The sequence below is a fragment of the Larus michahellis genome, chromosome 2, assembly GCF_964199755.1.
Source record: "Larus michahellis chromosome 2, bLarMic1.1, whole genome shotgun sequence".
NCBI classification, from domain to species: domain Eukaryota; kingdom Metazoa; phylum Chordata; class Aves; order Charadriiformes; family Laridae; genus Larus; species Larus michahellis.
In genome coordinates, this window is record NC_133897.1 from 133792995 (window position 1) to 133815694 (window position 22700).

The window sequence follows — 22700 nt, forward strand, 5'->3', positions numbered from 1 at the left end:
ATTAGTGCATATCATTACCCCACGGTATGGTCTAACCTATGAACTTATCCTACAGCTGATACCATGGACCAGATCCTCATTCGCTTTCAGCGAGTGCAGGTTTTTTTTTTATTTCAATAGCTAATCTAATTATGCCAGCTGAGCATTGCACCTATTTGAAAGAGGTTCGTTTACTTGGCTTTTTCGTGTTGTTCTCCCAACTAACTGCGTACCGAATCAGTGCAGGCTGGGTTGTTGATCACTGGCACCCAACATCAATTCTAAACCACAATTGCACTGGGTCTGGAACAGAGATTTCAGTGGGATTTGTATATGTTTACATCACGCCTGAATTTGCCCTGATTCTGCATTCCTGCTGAAGCAGCCGGCACCTCAAGAGTCATAAGAAGTAAAGGATCAGGCCTGTTACATAACATCAAACGCACAACAAGCTATTGGGTATATTTTTACAACCATTACTCACGCAATGAGGTTTTAACTCCATATGCAATGCCACACACTTGCTTTAGCACAAGTGAAGCTGGCCCATCCTGAATACTGGATTTACTGGGCGCTTAGACGCCACAATCGCAGGTGTGCTGATAATTAAGAAAAATTAGAAATAAGATGGATACGGAACAGTCGGATGTCTGCATGTTTGTCTCTAAGTAGGGGATGCTACTGAAATATTTAACATACACAATATGCCCAGGAAGACCGTGCTTCGCTAAGGCAAAAGATGCATCCCATCGGTCCCCAAAGCCGCCGCGTGGCTCTTCCCATTAACAACTGCAAGGACACGCCAGAGCCCCTTGAAGCAGGCAGTTTCCCTCCTGTGTCTCCATACAAGTTTTATCTTACACATAGCAGCTGTTGCCTAGAGACGTCCCTGGCTGGAGCAGAAGTTTGCAGCATTTGACAGGAGCCCTTATTGTCTCCTGCTACTCATGTGAGCAAAAGTAGGAAGACTTTGGTAGCTACAAACAAAGAAAAAAAAAAAGTGTCAGAAATCAACCATTCTAACTGTTCTGTCCAAAAACTATCAAAGTGATTGAGAAGGACAATTTTATTACATGCTTTTGAGATGCACTGGATAAAATTAATAATGAATTAAGGTCTACGTACTATAAAAAAATATACACTGTACTATAAAAAAAAAAGGTGCGCGCTGCTAACCATCGTCCTTAGTCAAAGTGTGCATGAACTGCTGGCCCCCGTGACACCTTTGCTAGTTTGCATGCAATTGTGCTTATTTTAAGTCAGCAACTTCAGTATGAAGTAAAGGATCATTTTGTATAATTTAAAATAGGAAACAGTAGACTTTATCAATCTGAGGTAGATTCTGCTTTAGATTTTGAATGAATTCGCGGCTTTATAGGATTCTGAAATAGTTCCTGACAATTATGACGTAAACGAATGCAGAGATTTTCCACAGAAGAAATGGTCAAACTGCAGTTTGATAGCAAATACCTAGTGTTTCTCAATTTTTCACTTTCCAAAATCAAGGTATGCATGTTTTTTCAATACATTTGTTGCATCTCAAAAGCATTATGTAACAGGGGAAAAATAAATATGGCATATATATATATTTATAGACACAAACAGTGAAAACTATAAATATGCTCAGTACTCCAACTGCAAAATAAGTAAGTACGTTGGCAGGGGGAAGGGAAGGTTTCCTACATGAAGGTAAGCTTTAAATATACCTGATACTGTCATCTCTCTTTTGGTACTTTGTAACACCCAGTTGAAAACTTCCTACATAGCTTTTCTCTTCTAGTAATCTCATGAAGGTAATTGTACTTATGATCACCACACAAAAATACTGCTAAGTTTTGGTCTCCAGATCACCGGAAGTAGATGCTCTACCCAAAAGTGGCGGCGTCGCTTTCCCCTAAAGATCTGTGACACTCTGAGGGCAGATTTCTGAGATCTACTCCTGATTTAATAGCAATGTTGTTGCTTTTCTAACTACAACAGCTTTTATTTAAGCAGTGTTTTACCTATTAAATTGACCTACTGAAAATTACTTTCCATTTTCCAGTGAAGTTCCAACAGTTTTACAGGGAGATTTTTAATACTGTCTATGGTACCTAAGAATCAGTAAGAATGTCACTTTTTTTTTTTTTTTTTTTCACAAAAACCTCATCTCAAAAGATACCTAAACATGTTAGCAACTCTTTATAAAAGTTGCCCCACTGAAAGCAATGTAATTGTCTTTGTTCAGAGTTATTTGGAGAATTAGCTGTTTGCAAGACAGGGAGTGAAATGAAAGGAGTAGATGGCAATCTGTGAGCATCCTTGAGAAAGAGCTAATTTTTCTAATTTACATTCGAGCTTTTACTCCGGCTCAGCATGGAAACATAACTGCCTAAAAAAATTGAAAATAATCATCCTTCACTGTGATGTGTGAATAATAATTTGCTTACACAAATGAACGAGTCAAATCAAATGCAGTGGGGATGATGAGGAGCAGCGTGCTAGCACTCCAGCGGGCGATAAAAGCTACACTCAGCGGCTCCTCAGAAGAGACGAAGTTGCACAAAGAACGCGGTACATATGAGAGACTACCAGTGAGCTGACAAAATAATCAAGTCCCGTTGTTCTGTAAAGGCTATAAAAACACATCATTTCACACACATGCCATTTTCCCGTAGTTCGTCCTCCCACAACTATTTAAGCCTTCCTCATCTTTCATTTAGCGCTACTAGAAAAAAGTCAGAATATACAAAACCATTGCAATTTATTTTTTTTTTCACAGAAATAACTTAAACTTTTGCCAGTGATACAAATACAGCGCACTGTATAGCATGAGTCAGGTCAGTAATGCTAGACTGTCTTTTCTCCAACTATTTTCCATTAACATGAACAAAACCAGTTTTGTCAGCACCTCCTGTAAGGTGAAAAGGGAGATGGAAAGTTCCTCTTTGTTTTTCAGCTCTGAATTAAAGTGGTACTCAGAATTCTTAATTCTGCAAGAAAAATATGTTTGTTCACTAACCACAGAAACAATAGGTTTATTTGTTGCAAATTCCATTTTGTTATTATTTCCCAAATGCGTTCCGTATTTTTTTCCTGAAGCGTTATTCATGTCACTGTTCAACAGTAGATGGAGCAGTGGATCATTACTGTATTTTAGTTATTTGTGTCAATTATTGCATAATTTTTCAGCTGCTGACATATAAGACTGGTGAAGCAAATAATAATAATAAAAAGATATAGAGAAAATAATTGTTAATTAAAGCATTTAGAATTATGAAGAAAATGGAAAGATCAGCAATCCAAGCTCACTTTAACAAATTATTAAGACAAGCCTGCATTTATGACTAATGTAAGCGATTCATAAACACACATTCAAATCACAAACCTTGCGTTAGTTGAGTACAGTAAATATGTACGTCCTTAACCTTGAAACATTCAGTCACACATATTTTTCTTACGACGATCAGGAAGGGTGAAGTGTCTTCTAAAAGTGAAGTTCAAAAATATTCCACATTTTGGCCCTTGTAATGAAAAGGAAAAAGTGGAAGTCTAAGTTACAATAATCGTTACAAGGGCAATTTATTTCACACTCGCATCAATTGCTTTTCCTGTAAACTGTTTTTAAGAAATTTACCACAATAAATTCTTTTGAACCTTACAGTAATTATGCCGTTACCCTCATTTGTTCAGCAGCGGTTAGATTCTCACCTAACTGTAACCATCTAAAATCGAGCATTTAGTTTAAGATGACTACCCCAACCCTCGTCTTCAACAGAGAGAGACAAACACTTCCAGTCCATGTGCCTATGGGGGGGACTCAGTTTTGAGGTTTCCCCTCCCCATGGACACAGACGATGGGCTTAAGGCAGCTCCCAGGTTTTGATGGCTACGGCTCCCCCAGGAATCCAGACTTTGCTGAAGCCAACAGTATAATTTCCCTTAAAATCAATTGGGTCTCAATAGTAATTGTATTCACAGAAATTTCAATTGCCGCATGCTCTATTTTGAAACTTCGTATAATTACTCAGACTGCCAATATTTGTTGTTACAAATCAAGGCCAGAGGAAAACTTCTCAGATGGCTTCAAAGTCCCAGTTCTCATCTCCAAGCCCGGCTCCCTCCCCCGCTTCCTTCCAGCAGCATTAACTTTTTCTCTGCAATCTCACAAATCGGAAAAAGAGTAACCTCTAAAGCTGTTTTAGACTGAAGGTCAGAATTCAAAGGATCGGTAACTTTATCCACAGAGCCTTGCAATCACATTGCTATTGGAAACACACCCAGAAGCACCAGCACTTGAGACGTTTTATTAAGCAATGTCAATAGGTACAAAATTTGAAGGTTTGTTGGGGTTTTTTTTCCGTACTGTAAAGTTTATCAGGACTCATATTTGCAAGAGATCGAATTGCCTCCTGCCACCGAATTTTAGTTTAATGTTCTCCGAGGTAAGGAAACTGGGCTCTGTGTTACATGCTAATGAAAACAGCAGCTTTGGTTTGTTTATCTAAATACTTAAAGAGAGGCACCTCTTGCAGCCAAAATGTAAACAAAGCTTAAATTCTTTTTACTGCTTGGATACTTCCAGGCTACTAATAAGGATTTTTTTTTTTTAATTAAGTGCATTATACAGATTTTCTACATGTATTTACTGCTTGACAATCTACCTTTCCAAAGAAAGATGTAATTCCTAAACTAATTATTCATAATTACACCTATATTTTCAGCCCACGAACATAAGATGACAGATCCCTTTCAAACCTAGGCTCAAGGGGAAAAAAAATTCACTCAGGGCAGTCAGCACTTTTGTCCCTGCAAACCTGTCATTAATTTAGAGGGAAACAGGTTAAAATAAGGATTTCAAGAGGGTTTCACAAGAATTAAGAAGAAGCAAAAATTTAATTTCAGCACCTAAAAAAATAAATCATATAGCTTGCCCCTCTGTCTTGTACCACATTTGCATATGCAAAAGACTGAGGGATTCATATCCAGACAAGTGATTCACCTGATGAAGTTCTGAAAATGTGTCTGAAAATGCCTCGCCTTTTATAACACAGGAATCTCTATACACAACAACCTCCATTAAATAACGCTGCCAAACTAGGCACAGACCAAGGGAAACACACCTTGCACTGGATGCCAGTTTATACGCTGAAAGACACAGCCCAGGTACCGCACACCGAGCAGAGGCAGAACGCTTTTCACCCTGTGATACCCAAAGAATGCAATAACATCGCAGGAGAAGAGGACACAGAGATACACACAACAGAACACAACCGTGTGAAGAACTCGAATCGCAGGTGGATGAGCAGAGACAAGCAGTTTTTAACTCTAATAATTTGATTTTTAAAAAAATTGTAACCTGGCAGCTATCAGTGTAAGAAACGTGTTGAGTGCAACTCAAAAATGCTTATTTATCTTCGGTGCATCTGGTGCCACTTTCCTTATATTCATAAGCAGGGTACCTTTGTGTACTTAGACTGATTTTTAATAGCTCTTCTGGAAAGTATCAAATCCAAAATTAGAGACACCTAGGAAAATATAGTAGATTTAGTAGCCTAAAAATGCGGTAGCTTGAAACGTACTCCACCAATGTACTCCACCGCAGAGGACTGCTTATTGAAATAAGAGTCAAAATTATACCGCTGGAGACTGATGCTTCAAGTGATGCCTTATGCTGCCTGGGACACAAACAAGGGCTCCATTGCCCTGGCTGAGGACACCGGCGGTGATGCCGCCTGCTCCACCAAGCCCCAATGGGCTGTGGCCATACGGGAAAGCAACCCTGGCCCCCACAGCCACTGGTGAATTGCTTCCCCACCCCTCACTGCAAAGGAAACCAAGTGTCCAGAATAAAGGCTCCCCCTTCTGAACCTTAATCCGTATCTAGAAACGGTTGTGAATTCAGAAAGAGTCTCAGGAACTATGTGGTGCCTACAGTTGGAAAGGGGGACATCCAAGGGATGGAGAGCGGCTGCCCCTCAGCTGGGTACAGCTCAGGCACCGTAAGGCTCTTGTTCCTCTGTGAGACCCAAAAAAGCTGCCACAAACCAGCAACAATACCCCTACAATACATTTCTCTTCCCTCCTGTCTGCCCCCTCATAAAATCCTCATTGTTTTTAGTTCTAATCTTTTTCTTTTTTTTTTTTAATAAGAAAACACTATTAATATTTTCAGCTCCAAAATGCTAGTAAATATTGTGTATGCATCTCTAAAGCTTGAATTAAAACAGGATCAAATTAATGTTAAGTTTCTTTTTATGGAATTGGCCTCAGCCATATGTGGTATACCAAGCACAGGAGGAGCTTTATACCAATTATTCTCTATTAGTAGATGAATTCCAGCATTTGGCTCTTGTGTTTCTGGTCAGTAAGTAAGTAATAGTAAATAGTTATGCAGTATGCATCATAAAGTAACAACTGGTAGGTCAAATATTTTTTCATAGAATCATAGAATGGTTCGGGTTGGAAGGGACCTTAAAGACCATCTAGTTCCCACCCCCCCGCCATGGGCAGGGACACCTCCCGCTAGACCAGGCTGCTCAAAGCCTCATCCGGCCTGGCCTTGAACACTTCCAGGGATGGGGCATCCACAACTTCTCTGTGCAACCTGTTACTGTAGCCATTAACAGTCCTTCTGACCTCAAAAGGGCGGTGTACCGGTGTTGGGGAGTCTACCCTCACAGCCCAGGCTGCAGGATCCAGGTCTAGTTATCTTTTCATGCTTGGATGCACAGAAGTCCACCAAGACACCAGTTTCTCAAAATTTGCATGGGTATATAAAATGACTTGAAGTGAATGGCAATGAATAAATAGTTGAAAGTTAATACACAGTAAAAAATGCTTCCTATTAATTTAGTAAGAGAAGTGGACTTTAGAGACCCTGAATAAGAGGTCTGAAAACTGCTGTTTACATTTGGTTTAGAAATTCATGACTCTGAATAAAAAAGGAATAAATCACAATGATTTAAGAGATTGGTTTGAGACACTGATTTGCTAAATCTTTACACTCACCTAAGCTTGCTTGTAACTTTGCAAGACATAAGTTTCTTTGTTTTAATAAAACTGCACTGCACAGCTCAAAAATTCACGCCATATTCCCAACTTCAGCTCTGTTTAAGCACATATATGGCTTTTCTCTTGCTAGAAAGATCCACATATAATGCCAATAAATTCTCAAATAGATGAGAGCTAATAGTAATGAAAACTATTAGCAGTTAGAAAGCAGCGATGTCATTTAACAGTCAACAAACATGCAAGTACATGTGCAGACAACAGTGGAAACATGATAACCTAATAAATCATCAAAATGGTGACATCCAGACTTTATATGATTTCCACATATCAAGGTGCCATAAGCACATAGGTGTCATTTGCTCAAGGGAGTGACTAATTCATTTAGTAGCTCCTTTAGCATATGAAAATGTGTTTTTTTCCTCCCATCCTAGAAGAACTATTAATTCACAGCATCCTTCCCTGCCTAATACCAAATGGAACAATGTCCAAATTAACATCTCTCCAGGGTGGATTCTACTGAAAGAAGACATAAACCCAATAAATTTTGTTCACTTGAATGGAACTTGGATTAGCTCCATGATTTGAATATCCCAAAAAATTTACTCCTTACTCTGCTTGCTTTCTGAAATGTGCAAATGAATTCACAAAATAGATTAAAAAAATAACGTATTTTGAAACATCCTTTTATGAAAGCTTGACAGAAACAGGTATGCTTCGAAATGTTCCAACTGATGTTGAACCTTTAACACTGATTTATAATACCTGAACTCTGGTATTCCAGTCACAGATGGCATACCAAGTAAAGGTTAGCATCTTATTAATGACTGTTGGCTAACAGTTACAATGAAAAATAAAATTTATGACAAGGTATTCATATTATGAGTAATTATACTGGATAATTACGAATTGGATCAGCAATATAAAAGGAGTATTTTTAATTACTTCCCAGAAAAAAACCAAATACCCTCAAACTGTTCCCAACTCCATGAATTGGCCTTAGCTTTCAACCTAACTTAAACCACAACCTAAATAGCTGTATTGGACATGATCTAAGAAAAATGAAGTAAGGATGTCAGATTGGAACTGGTGCTTAAATTGTGCTACTGAGCACACTGAGCGCCATTTCTCCCCTTACAGAATTGAGCACTGCGCTTAGGCTACTGTTCTCTGCTGCCTGAGGCTGCCAGGATTCAGAAAATATCACAACTCCCACACCCTCAAGCAAATGCAATTTGTTAGGGCCAGACACTGCATCTCTTGCAGCACGGCAGAGTAGCTTGGCTTGACGGTGAAAATAAAACTATTTTTTTTTCTTATAGGGAACTCTCTCGCCCCAAAAAAGAGCTATTCCTAAAATGAGAGTTTTAAAAATTCCCCATAAATATTTTTTTCCAAACATTTGGGCTGAAACAAACGAAACCCTGACTTCCTGCAAGTCTAGAAAACATAGATACTGATTTACCATTTAAAATTTGTTCGCTTTCCTCACCTGCCTGCAATCACAGCTCTGACTTCATTAGCTGAAATCTGCTAAATGCATCCAAATCATCTTTTCATAACTGCACGCTGAAAGAGTGCTTCATTTCTTCAGTCCTGATCACTTTAACTGATTATTTTTCCATTTACATAATTCCTTGTTAGCTCCGGAAATTACTTTTCAGAAAGTGTTTATCAGAGAAGTCAACGCATTGTCCAACACGCCGGTGTCTCGCCCCTAACCACGTTATAAACACTTTCCAAGGAGTCAGCTCTCCCACGCAGGGGCGACTGCCTTATTGCGTGTCGGAAGCTTATTTCCCTTCTCTTGACTTTGAAGATGAGAGAAGGGAGTGGACGCATTTGTCAGATCGCTGGTGTTCAATCTATCAGCTCTCTTGATCTGAGCCACTGAAGTACGAATCACAGATATTCTGCATTATATTGGCAGCGGGGCGGTCCCGTGGCAACACAAGCTGGCTGGCGCTTTTTCGTGCTATCCAGCTGTTCACGAGCCACTGTCAACAGCTGAGGATGCCCGCATTCACCTAGCACGATTTCCCAGCCCTCTCTCAATTTACCCTTTGGTTAACCCATTTACGCAATTTGTCCTTCTTTACACAAGCTAGTGAAACTCCCCTTCTCTTGGGGAAGAACCACACGTATTTCCCAGGGGAATCTATTCCTTTAGATTTTCCTTAGGATAGAGAGGGTGCTTATATTTGGCTTGTGACACAGGAGGGATCACTCACTCTGATACTGATCACTTTGTTATATATTTCTCCTCACCCCTTTAACCATTCCTATGCTGGGTCTCGCTAGGAAGGGTGTGAACGTCTCAGTCCTACTGGAGATGTGACTGTTTCCTTTTTCAGTTTGGGGTCCTGGCGAGGAATTTCGCTGCTTCACAACTTCAGGGGAGGAGGATGTTTGGGCAGTGATATACAGAGAGAAAGCATAACATTTCTCTTGATCTTTGTTTCGTATCCAGTATTTAGTCCATAGGGCAGGGAAGTTAAGATAAACTGACAAAGCCTATGACAGACTAATTGGTGATGGAATTCTTTGGCGGAAGATCGCCGCTCGGTTTGACAAGATTTCAAAATGTAGAAACCACTTGGCAGACGGGGAAGCACAGAGAAAGGTGCAGAATATCTACTTTTCCTGACAGGTTTTTTAAAGGTCGTATTGATTCAGAATTATTCTCATTTTGCAGGCATTGCCATTCCCTGACCTGCCGCATCCGTCTTGGGAAAGCAAAGGTGGGGCAATACTACTTACAACTGAAATCAGTTCTGGGGGTCTTGAGTTTTGGATGGGGTGCAGACACCATATGATAATTTTTGTTCAGACACAACCGCTTCATCTTTCAGTCTTTCCCTGAACTGACGATCAGGAAGCACAAACCTTGCTTTGGATTTTTCCTGTTGAATAAAACATTGGTGGATAATAAAATTAACACCATTCACGAATTACTTAAAGATAAGCACCCTGTGTCTTTTAGTAAGCCAGTAGTAACTGGTCAGAGGACACTGTAGATAGGTGGGTTCTTAAGCAAACGCATATCCCTTTCTTTTTACCTCCTGCACCTTTCTTATATCATCCTACAGTCTTCACAACACAGAGAACTAGTTTAACCCAACGTTGAGATCAAATTAAGACTCTCGGTACAGCACCAGAAGGTGGTTTGATATCTAGTGATCCTATTGACATAAACCTCTCCTCTTGAGCGGTGCAATCATTTGGGTTTTTTTATTTATTTTTAACGTATACTGGACTATAGTTTTTAAATATCTTCGTTAAAAGTGCAAGCAGGTTTAGTGAACTCTTCAGAAACTAAATCAGAAAAGTATTTCCTTTTTAAGTAATTGCTGAAACCATTTTCTTTTGTATTTAACTACTTTCTTCATTCATACACATTTTTTATTACTGGACAAAAGTGGAGTTTATGTCAGTAATTAAAAACATGTAAATTATGTGATCACTTTGTATTTACACTGGCTTTTGCTTCATTGTCTGCATTTTATTTCTGATTGCATAAATATTCATACAGAAGCACCTAGGGAAATTTTCAAAGTGGTGCACAGAGACTAAACTATGCAGTTTCTATTAATTTTAATGAGTCACGTGGTTACGTTCTCACATTCTAATTTGAAAATTTCCCTCCTGCTTTCCACCATCTAAAATAACTGTCTAATTCCGAGTGTGCACTGTCTGCATCTCCCACTCTACAGTCTATAAATACACAAGGGACATGCAGTCTTTTCATACAGCTACTTCAGGATGCTCCGGTGGCATTTTATACCCAAAGGAAAAAGTCCCCAGCCTAATCAGAGTTACTAAATTCCTCATGCTGCTCCTAATCCTCAGCTCTAAAGACGTTTCCATTAATTCCTTTGCTGAAATGCCTATTTAGGTACACAGAAAATTAATATCCTGGGAACCTCTGACATAATTAAAAGTACAATTACCAAAAAAGTAGGATCAAAAGAACCACTAAAACCAGAGAAAGACATAATCAACCTGGTAACCATTCAAACGGTCCCAGAAACTGTGCTTTGACATTCTTCCCCCAGAAGCTAATGACAGCCAGTTATAAATGAAAGATTTTTGTCATTTGACTATATTTGAACTTTCCCCACAATGTGCCAGGAAGGTCAGCCAGGGTATTTTAGAGCAAGGCTGTGAGTAGAGAGAATTACAGGCTTAGAGTTACTTACGGTGTCTTGCCAGAGATTCCCTCTGTTTTATAGCTCATAGGCTTCACTTTTCACAGTCGCTGCTTCTAACCAGCTTTTTGACATCTCCTGGAAACCGAGGGCGGGGGAAGGGAGGAACTTTTTTTTCCCCACACAGATAACCTCAAGAGGTTCAGCAGCCATGGAGGCAGGGGCAGTGAACATGGGCAGGCAGCAACAGCACAGCTGGCTCAAAGCAGCACCTTAAAACAGGCTGAAGTCCAGTGGTGAAGCAGCTGCAATGGGTTTGAAAGTTGCCTGTTGGGAAACTTATAGAGAAGATCATGGGGTGGCTTAAGTGGTGGCTTCTCCCCCCTCCTGTATTCGGCACTGGTGAGGCCCCACCTCAAGTACTATGTCCAGTTTGGGGCCGCTCACTACAGGAAAGACATTGAGATGCTAGAGTGGGTCCAGAGAAGGGCAAAAAAGCTGGTGAGCAATCTGGAGAACAAGTCTCATGAGGAGCAGCTGAGGGAGCTGGGGTTGTTCAGCCTGGAGAAAAGGAGGCTGAGGGGAGACCTTATCGCTCTCTTACAACTACCTGAAAGGAGGGTGTAGCGAGGTGGGGGTCAGTCTCTTCTCCCAAGTAACAAGCAATAGGACAAGAGGAAACAGCCTCAAGTTGCACCAGCGGAGGTTTAGATTGGATATTAGGAAGAATTTTTACACTGAAAGGGTTATCAAGCATTGGAACAGGCTGCCCAGGGAAGTGGTTGAAGCACCGTCCCTGAAGGTTTTTAAAAGACGGGTAGTGATGGTTTTTGTCAGAGTTAGGCTGATGGTTGGACTAGATGATCTGAAAGGTCCCTTCCAACCTAGGCAATTCTACGATCCTGTGAAGTGAAAGGAACCAAGAGACAGGGATGGCTTAATGTGAAGGGAAACAAAAGACAGGGAAGAAGGGGCAGTTTGCTGATGAGATTGGTGTAGCTCCTAAGAGGAAAGGCTTCTGGGATGAAATTTGCTTAAAAATGCCGTCTCTGGGCTTGGGAACACTGTGGCTGTGTGGCTTAAGGTTGACAGAAACCAACCACGCACCTCTTACCAAAAACCCAGTCAAGGGAGAGGGACGCACAATGCGCTGTGCCCACCAACAGCACTCCCAGGGCCAAAAGGCAGCTAGCCTGTACTGAAGACCCGCACGCCTCCAACCTTTCCATCATCAGTACAGGGCAGCCCCATCCTGCAGATTCACAGATGTCTACTGAAAGACACATTTGTCTTTAGCCTTTCATCAGACGAATATGTCTACACACGTCCTCCACAACCCGTCGGCCTGTTTTCATAAAACTTGAAGGAGTGTGATATTTTTGAGGCTGCTAGCTCTCTGTCAGACTGGACTGAGGTTTCCCAACAAATTGAAAACTTGTTATTAGGAGACATACTGGTAGACAGACATGTACAAAGAATGTGGTTGCAAAAGCCTTTTTTCTTTGGGAAACCAGGTTATAACAAGAAACCGCCTGATCTCCATTTACAGTTCTGTTCAGTTATTTTAATGAACTTTTTCATTTTGCTGACAGAGCAACTTCATTTTACGTAGAAAGGCAGTTCCCCAGAGGGTAAGATCTGTCAGTTGTCACAGGAAATCCTTTCAGTCCCTACCTATACAAGGAAAGCTCAAGAAATCGGGTTCATCCTATAGAGCTGCTGAAGGAAGGAAAACAATACTACAGACACAAAATCCTTCCCCAATTTGGTTGTGCAGTGCCTTCTCCCAGGGCCCAGCTACGGCTGCGATCAAGAAGTCACTTCTTCCATATTATGGATCACTTGAACATGTTTTTTTTTTCATCTCAGACCTGATGCTGTACACAGCTGGACTGTCCTGTCTCACACTTGGGCCAGATTGATTTTGTCTTCCTCACAACGTAGCAGCAGGCCATGAGTAAGAGTGATATCAGTGAAGAGGATCTTACTTTTTCACCCCATTCGTTCAGACTACTTTGATGAATACCAGAAAATAAAATCAAAGGCAGCAGAGGAATGTGGTGAGGGATGAGACCACTAGAAAAGAAGTAAAAGCCACAAGAATGGACACCATCTATGAGCTCATGATGAGCCTGATTTTACATCAAGTGGGTCTTGAAAGGGCTTTGTTACACAGCCTGCTGGAAAGCCTTAGGCTGTCAGCTTGTTTCAAGGAAAACGGGAAGAGTGTTGGCAATCTGAAGACCTAAGATGATGGGAGAAAAGCGTTGCATCAGGGATAGGGGAAGCAAGAGTCTTTCTCCCTGGCTTAATGGCCTGATGCCTTGAGGATTTCCAGCTATGGTTATCTGTATTGGGAAAATTATCAATGTTCTGTTGAAAAAGATTTTTCCCTGAAACAAGCAAATCTCAAAACAGAAGTCTTCACCCAAATTAAACAAAGTTTCACTTGTCTCAAAATATTTAAAAGCTGTAAGAACACAACAAAAGCTGAAAGGTCTTTGCATGTAACGTGTCCTAAAACTTTTACTGCATTCTGCAATTTTCTGAAAACCCACGTTTCCCTCAATTTTTAACAATTTTTTCCTTTTTAACATAATTTCCCTTGTACAACATTATTTTTGCTTCTATCTTAACTCCTTCGCAGAAACCTGTTTCTAGTTAAACAGTTATGGAAGGGGAAAACCATAAACAAGCAACAAAGGTGGAAACTCCATGCCTCTAAGTAATATTATTATTAAACTTGATATCTTTCTTTTAAAACATTTTTAAATGACATTAATTCAAAACCATGCTAAGTTCACGCTGTTCTTTGTTAATGAAGACATGAGACCAAAATTATAACACGCTAGATTGCACCACATCGTGTATTTTCACCATCAGTGTTAAAAATAAAGCTCAAAAAGGTACACAGATGAAATTATTAGTTTTTTAACATATTGATACCTATACAGTATTCTATTAATTGTTGTCTTTATTAAATACAAAAGCAAAAGGATGTTAATGAAAGTTAATAAGCTGTTAGCAAGCTGTAAATTAAAAGCCTACCTACAAGTTTTTGGTACCGATGATGAAATCATCACTGCCATTCTACTTTTCCTCTCAGATCATGTCTTTGCTCAGGTGAAACTATCAAAATTTGTATCCAAAGAATTAAAAATCTATATCCAAAACACCTGTTCCACAATATCACTGGATGTACAGTTTCTTTAATGTTTCAGCATCTGAAGCTCTTAGAAGGCTCACCTTTCTGCTACCACTTGAAACAAAAAAAGATATTATCACATGTAAAAGGAAGAGAGGAATATATGGAGACTTGCAACAACAGCCAATTTGCAAACACTGAAACCTTCATGGAATATAGGTGTAAAAATTGAGTACACCTACCAATGCATCTGGCCTGACAGGATAGCTACGATTTAAGCAGGTGGCTGACAGATGTCATGTCTCAGGCATGCTTTTTCGTGTTCATTTTCATGCTAATCTCATTTTCATGTCTCAAGTACGCATTTGAAATTATTTGCTAACATATTGCAGTGTGTAGCCTATATGATCCTTAAAGGAGATTTCAAAGTAGAGTTCAAAGCTGCCAGCTGATTATACAATGCGAAAAATGAGAATAACCGTTGCCAACTTACCAGCCCCCAACACAGACTAAGATGGGCTGTTCCACCGCTGACTGCAGCACCGAGCTTTCCGAATGAAAAATCGCTGAATACAGCGATCGTCACATCTTTGCCAAAGTTAAAATGAAGTTTTTGCTGTAACTTACTGAAAAATATATTAAAATCCTGCTTTTAGGCTGAGACGATGTCAAATGTAGCTCACCCTTTCACCATTCAAGAGTTTGCAGATGGTAACCTCATTGCAGTGCAATGTTGCAAAGGTTTTGGGCTGGATACTGTTTTTCAGCTTCACTCACTCAGGGGCTTGACTCTGCAGAGGACGCATCAGAGAGCGAAATTACTAGCTATGGTACCACCACTGGCTTCATATATGATCTTGGTACTTCAGTAGAAGAAACATACTTGTGTGGGATCTTACATATGGGGCTCACATATGAGCACATCTATCCAAGTGGAAGATGAGTGGCTATTCTGGAAAATAAGAGGTAGATTCTTAGCTGGCAAAAAGCATCACACCAAAAAGTAAACTTCAGTTCTGAATATCATCTGAAGAGCTGTCCTAATAAATGTAATCTTCCCCACAGGAATGAAACCATCCTACCAAGCCCACCAGCGTACACTGAGATTTAATTAACGGTCCTGACTTTCAGGAAGAAAGTACCAATTAATAACAACCAGTGATGTTGATAAAGTCGTAAGTGCAAGACACGACTGCTTTGCCAAATACAAGCAGTTCTCCTTTGTTTTTATTAACAGATGCATCATGTCTCTTTCCTTCAAGATGAGGATTGAAATGCTCTATAGTAATTTGTGTGAACTTCGGGGCACATTTACTTAAATCCTCTAAAATATGCAGTCTATTTGGCCAGTGAATTTCAAAGTTAATGAAGCAAACATCCTCTTACATGCATAAGTGACGAAAAAAAGGACATAAATCTTTCTGTCTGACCCCCATTCACATCTGAAAATGAAACACGAGCACTTTTAAAGCAAGGCAGAATTTTGTAATGTATTAAAAGCATCTGCTAAAGCCTACTGCTACTAAAAAGCCTATTGGTCCTCACTTTATCACTGCACTGCGTATGCCACCCCGCAGGTGTCTATGAGCTTTTACACGCGTGCTATTTCTAAATGTGAAAAAAAAAGGAAAGGAAAACAGTAAAAGCAATCTTATGATGACCTTGCAATTTATAAAAGAAAGCTCTTTGAAATGCTGCCCTGAGCCACACAGAACTCCAGTTGAATAATTAATTACATATTGACAAGGTCTTATAAAAGAAAAGCTCAGAGCTGTATTGACGTTTATATCTTCTTAACATTCATCAGAAAATGTCATCCTGCTTGCAACAGTTATTGGTAGCTTATATGTTTTTGCCCTTATATCCAAATTCTTCTCAAGAAGGTATGTGACTGATGATGTTTTATGGCTATACGCATTAACAATTTGCCTAAAATTTTTATCTTTATGATCAACTAATTTATATTAAGAGAATATCAGTGTCTTCTGTAAATTCATAAGAAATTCTTGTATGTAAAAAGTTACAAACCACAGCACACTACAAGTATTTCTTTGAAGCATTCTAATTAGGCATTACATCTGAATTTTTGTGCAATTAGGAACCATTAACACACAAAATACAATCAAAAAACATGAATTAAAATGACTGTTCATGAACTTCACTAGGTAGGATGTGAAAAGGAGATGCACCAAACAATTGCAAAATGTGCAATTCTGTCAACGTGCTGTTTTTCAAAAGGAGAGAGAGTAAATTTTCATATTTCTGTTTTCCTGTTACATTTGCAATTAATTGAACTAGGATGGCATGCACATTTCTGCTAGAGCTCTTCTGTTACAGTACTTCAGATGCACTTAATAAATTGCACCTTCCATGAAAAGAAAAGGTGATGGATTGAAAAATGTTTAGCACAACCATGCATAATTGATAGGTTCCCTAGTGCAAATAAGTGTCTAATAAATAATTAAATTTAATCTCATTATAAGAGTTTTCATAATGGGATAATTTAATTAAATGAAAGCCAAAGGGTTTCTAGGGGTTGAAAGATGCTGCTGTTGCTATATTTGGCTAATGGTCTGGGGATAGTATAGTGAAGAAGGGTAATTCACATGGGTGCATGCATTATTTAATGAATCCCTCCGAGATGGAGGAAAGGACAGATCAATGATAACTTGTCATTTTATCATTGCTTACAATGCACATTTAAACAACCTGGGAAATGTTAAAAACAGAGAGAGAATCTTGCAACCCTTTGCGATGCATCAGGCCTCTCTCTGCCAGACGCACGGTGAGCATTGTCGTCTGCAATACACGGTTTCGCTCTCATCTAACATTGGTCTTTTTTTTTCCTTCTTTCAGACCAAAAATAAGAGCAAAGCCGTACAAGCTCCTGTACAGTTAGGGCAAGCCTGCCCCTAAGTGAAAGTTATAATGGATACAGCATGTATATCTGATACTAAAAAATTGATAGCTGTGTCATGTGGGACCCATTAACAAGCTTTTTGAGTGGGCTGAGTTTTGAGCTTTAAGTCTCCAGAAGCACTTAGCTAGGCTAGGATACTAAAACCATACAAGTCTAAGTAGCTAGCTCATTTGCAGGTGATCAGTTATGAATTAATATGAATAGTGAAGGTTATATCTTTTCAGATAAGACAAAAGTGTCCTCTTGCACGTGGTAAAGGTGCAAGACCCAAAAGCTAAGTGGCAGGGGTTTGCAAGCTGAACATCTGCTTTCTAATGACCTGTACATATTTTTCATTTAGCATTTTCTCATTTAGAAACTTTTCTCTTTACTGGTGAACTCTGCACACAATGAGTGCTGTACGGCCGCAGCCTTGGGGTTTGTCCCTTCTAGAGGGTCTCACCCATCTGATGGTACCAGACACGTTTATCACAGAGATGCTGATCGCCCTTCTAGAACAACAACAGAGGGATAGAATTGCCCATGGTTTTGCCTTCTGAAGCGTAAGAATTACGTAACATTAAAAAAAATAAATCTTTTTATGATTGGTCTTGCTATCCTATTATCCCTGTTAATATCCTTTTAAATCTTTCTGAACTTTAAAAGCAATTTTTCTCCTATGGGCAACACAGGCTTACTACTTGTACAAAGAAAACATTTTCTAGTATCAATGAAAACATTTAAATTTTTGATTGGTGCAGTGCCCTGAGCAGAAGTGCCAATGAGCTACACAAAAGGCTGCTCAAATCTCTCTAGCACCTCTGGCTACAGCAGCTCACACAGTTCTTCCAAACAGTTTGCATATTTGCCAGTTATATCAGGTCCCACAGGAGCTCTTCAGTCTTTCTTAATCGCCTAAATTATCTTGTCTTAAATTTGCCACCTCTCCCCCCATCCTATTTTTACGTGATTAATAAGTGTGTTTATTTACAAAGTACTTGCAGAACTTGTAGTTTAGATGCTGAAGGTTTTGCATGATGAATATCAATCTCTTACTTCTATTTGTTCTTTATTGTCCCAGCCACTTCTCACTCCACACGGAAGTGTAGCAGTAACTTGTTTCTTGAATTATTTCTTGTGAGAATCTAAAGCTTTTTTGAAAATCCAAATATACGATATCTGTCTGGTTTTTGTTCACCTTAGTGACCACATGAAGACTGCAGAAGCCTCATTGTGTCTCACATAAGTTCACCGAGGGATTTACACCTCCACACTCACTGGTTATCTCATACAAAATTATGTTTCAGCACTGTCCTGTATTATTACGCACTTTTTTACCAACCCCTTTTTAAGCTGAACAACTACAACGCCATTTGGCTTTCTTGCTGCTCTCCTGTTATTTGGTTTAGCACCTCCTTGGGCGCTGTAAACACAAACAGTTCCTCAACTTTGTACAAAATGTAGGTGTTTAATTTTACACTAACAAATGAATTGCTCATGGCTCATTATAGAGATGTACTGCCTCTTCCCTTCTCCACTATTATATTTAATTTCTTACAGATTAATAGCCTGACTGATTAATGTTTTGGATTTCACTAAATGAATAATTGGATTTTTTTAATTCTGGTGGGGATTAGCAAAAGGATTCTAAGAAAAATTATCACAAAATATTTTTTCTTATTTATAAGATAACTTCTTCCATCTATTTCTCTACAGACAAACAAACAAACAAACAAACAAAAATATACTTGTCTTGGGAAAATACAAGGGGCTATACATTCTCACTTGGGTGCCCAGAATTCAGTGGCCTAATTTCTATGAGAGTTGAATATTATCAATGCCTATGAAATGAGTTTCAGAGACAGTGGACTGAAATTAAGATGTTCTTTTCTATAACTCAACTTCCTCAGGCACAGTCATCTACTTAAATCTCTGGGAGGATTTGTGTACATTTTATTACAGCTTATTTAATTCAAACAGCTGGGAGGTAAAATCTCTGCTGATTATTCAATAATCTGTTCTGTCCTTCAAGAACTAATGAAGTTCTCCATCCACTACTCCGCTTCTCTAAGGAGACCTCCAGTAAACCCAGCTAAAATATACATGAGGCATTATAAAATGAAGACTTTCCCTGCCTTATATAAAATACAGGACAAATATAAAAGACACTTATTTCTTCCCTTTTCAGGTTGCATTTCCACTATGGCTTGTTGGAACACAACTTTAATTCTAAATTACTTTGAATGGTGTCCAAACTTTAAGGGGTTAGGGGCAGAGGTATTTTGTTTGTTTAAGAGTGGGACCTTCTATTTATTTTTCCTATTAAGTTACAAACTCCATTTCCCGCCCCCCCCCCCCCCCAGGAACTAGTATTCTAACACCAAAACCTCAGCAGACAGCTATATCCAACGTTGCAATAGCAATCATACCACAGATTTAAATTATAATCTGTGATTTCTACTCCCTGTTACAACGCTTTCCCAGACCATAAGACAAAATTCCAATAAGTCATAAAAGGGAAAAAAGATTCAAATGAGAAAATAACATGCAGATATTTTGGTGGGAGTTGAAAGTATATCTAAGCAGTATGATTCCCTTTTTCACGGTTTCTTTTCTTTATGAAAATTCCCGTCAGCCACCTTAAACTCCAAACTGGCAGTCAGATTTTTCATCCAATACTCCAGCGTATGCAAAATTTAACACTGCCGCGTGGCTGAATGGTGGCTCCATGTATTCTAAAACTGTAAAATCACCTCAGTACAGTATGGAAATATTGTAACTTCAGCTTGCAAATCATGGGTTTTTTTCTAACTAGAGATTCTAGACATCAACATCTTCCAGTAAAGAGCTGGTATCTGGCACTAATGAATACACAAGTTAATGCTTTCATAAAGTTCTGCTTTTCGCACGTATGTGTTACTGAATCTCAACGCACAGGAACTAGGAAGAAACAGAAGAAATACATGTCATATTTGCCCTGTTAAATGTATCCCAAAACTCAATTTTAAAACTGCATTTGTACCTAAGTTATTGCGCATTTGGGACTTATTTGGTTTATCTGATATTTCTTTTGAAATCTACCTCTGTAAACATAACTTTGTTGTACTATCACTTAAAGCAGGAGTGAATCTATTTTATGATGACATTTGGATAAACTTTGCAAGACCTATTCAAAATAAATACATTAAACCTGAGAATGACTTCCCAAATAAGTGTATATTTTACTATTTCCACAAATCACAGCCTGACTTTTATAAAAATCAACAAGCAATAGCACATGAATTTACACTTTTAATTGCTAAAGTCTGAAACAGAGGAATGACCCAAAATTATTTTTTCTCTGTGTACCAATTGATATCTCATAAGTTTGCTCACTTAAACATAAATTTAATAGGCCTCAATAACCAAATGAAAAACCACAGTTTTACTGCCATTTCTGGACTCCTTCCTCCTGCCGTGAAGCCCTTCCCCAGACGATTTCCATGACCTCAGTTCTCCATGAGACATACTAGTTGGCATAATGAACAACAAAACTTCAGTTACTTCAGTTACATTGGAGAAAAAAGTCTACTTAAAATAGAAAGAAACCAAAACACTAATATTTTTCCTGCTTGCAGCACGGGAGGGATGCTCTGATAGAACCAGTCAAAATCTGTAGAACGTGGACTGGGTACATGTCACTAACTAAAGCCTTCCCACGGCACTGCAGGGATGCTATCAAACAGAAGTCAGCAAATCAGCTCAAAGAGCAAACTGTCCATCTATCTATATGAAGATACTGTTCATCAGTAGCTATCACCAAATCTAAATGACCACAATTTCTGATATTCAAAAGGACTTGGTGATCTGCTCCCTTCCCTTCTCATGCTTTTCTATCCATCTATCTAATACGTCTGTCCACAGTCTCACATGGCACTAAATCTCCTACGAGTCTTCTGAGGATGAGAACAAAATGCTAAACTGACACACTTTACCATAAATGCAGAAATCAAAAAGAAAAGGGTGGCAGAGCACTGGAACAGTCTGCCCAGAGAGGTGGTGGAGTCTCCAACTCTGGAGACATTCAAAACCCACCTGGACGCGTTCCTGTGCAACCCGCTCTGGGTGACCCTGCTCTGGCAGGGGGGTTGGACTAGATGATCTCTAGGGGTCCCTTCCAACCCCTACCATCCTGTGATTCTGTGAAAAACCTTCCATCTCTTCCTCTAGCCAAAGTAAATTGAATCTAAAAATACTACATATTGTGGGGAAAAAAGTCTCCATATACCAGTACAAAACTATCAGAGAATCTCAAGGAATTTATCGTGTTTCCTGCCAACAGTTTGTGCTCAAAGTGATCTATTGGATATACTTCACTACGGCTTTATGAAAGCTTCAGCTTCACGCAACCCAGCTACAAGTCCGCAGCTCCCCTATACGGACAGAAACCCTGGAGCCAAGCACAAAGTTGTGACAGATGAGCAAGGCTCCAAAAATATCTATGAATCTGGTCTTTCCAACATCTTACATGCAGTAATTTCTGCTGTGTTGTAACTGCTGTATGCACACTTGTTAATACAGCTGTACGCACACTTGTTAATACAGCTGTACAAGTTAGTTTTGTATCTTTGAACTACCGGCTGGTAACTAACAGATTTTCACTTTTATCTCTAGGCATATGTAAAATCTCTTCTTTCAAACAGAAAATGTAAAAAAGAGGATTTTTGGTCAATTTTGGCATTTTACTTTGAAACAAATATAAGACACGCCCTTGAATTCCCTTTGAGGACTTATGGGAATGCCCCCACCTACTCCCTCCAGTCCAGTCTCAATCCAGCCACAGGAACAAAACAATTTTGAATGCAAAGTAATGAAGACAGCTAATGGCAACTTTGAAACATATTCTCAGGAAGTTGAGATTCATTCATTTGTAAAAAAGAAATTATTCATAAAAACAGATGAACCACTTCCCATAGTATGAACCTTTTCAGACGTCTCGTGTTGAAAATTAAATGTGCTAAAGAAACGCAGAGCAAACCAGGTAACAATTGAAGAAAATGAACAGATGCCCTAAGAGTTTTATGAAATACTTAGTCAGATAAATGGTATCTGGTGAAGAGCTAAACAGAAGTTCTCTGAAGATGAACTGGTGTTTCCAGTAGCTTTGTGGATCTGACTTTCATTTTAGAGTTTAAAATCCCCACAAAAGGGCAGAAAGCAAGAAGGATGCAAAGAGGGTAGGTCCTCCTGAACAGATTAAGTGGAAGCAACGCGGGAGAGGAGAGATCCACTGACCTTTGGAGGAACCTTGCGTGACTAACTTAAATAACAGATTACTCCTATTATGTGAAGAGGCACTTGAAACCAAAACCCTTTTGCAGCCCAGAGGGAACACTGAGTATCCACAACCTAAACATCCCCCCGCAACATTTTAGTGCTCCCCACACTGAACCTCCAGGCACAACACTCACAACCACTTGCTGATATCAGACCAACACTCGGACAGGGCAGAGAGGCATGTCACTAAAAAAAAAGAGGGCAAAAAGTCTGAAGGACCTAA

At 39.3% G+C, this 22700-nt stretch overlaps 1 protein-coding gene across 9 annotated transcripts in view; it reads right to left on the minus strand.

Annotated features, from left to right (window-relative positions):
* Positions 1-22700, minus strand: part of EYA1 (EYA transcriptional coactivator and phosphatase 1) — a 169890-nt gene that overhangs the window by 94957 nt on the left and 52233 nt on the right. The window contains exon 1 of one of the 9 annotated variants that reach the window (XM_074577263.1): positions 3347-3482. The exons of the other annotated variants lie outside the window; for them this stretch is intronic. The gene's annotated coding sequence lies outside the window, so the exon portion shown is untranslated. Of the gene's footprint in view, positions 1-3346; positions 3483-22700 lie in introns of those variants that run through there. 9 annotated transcript variants of the gene reach the window in all.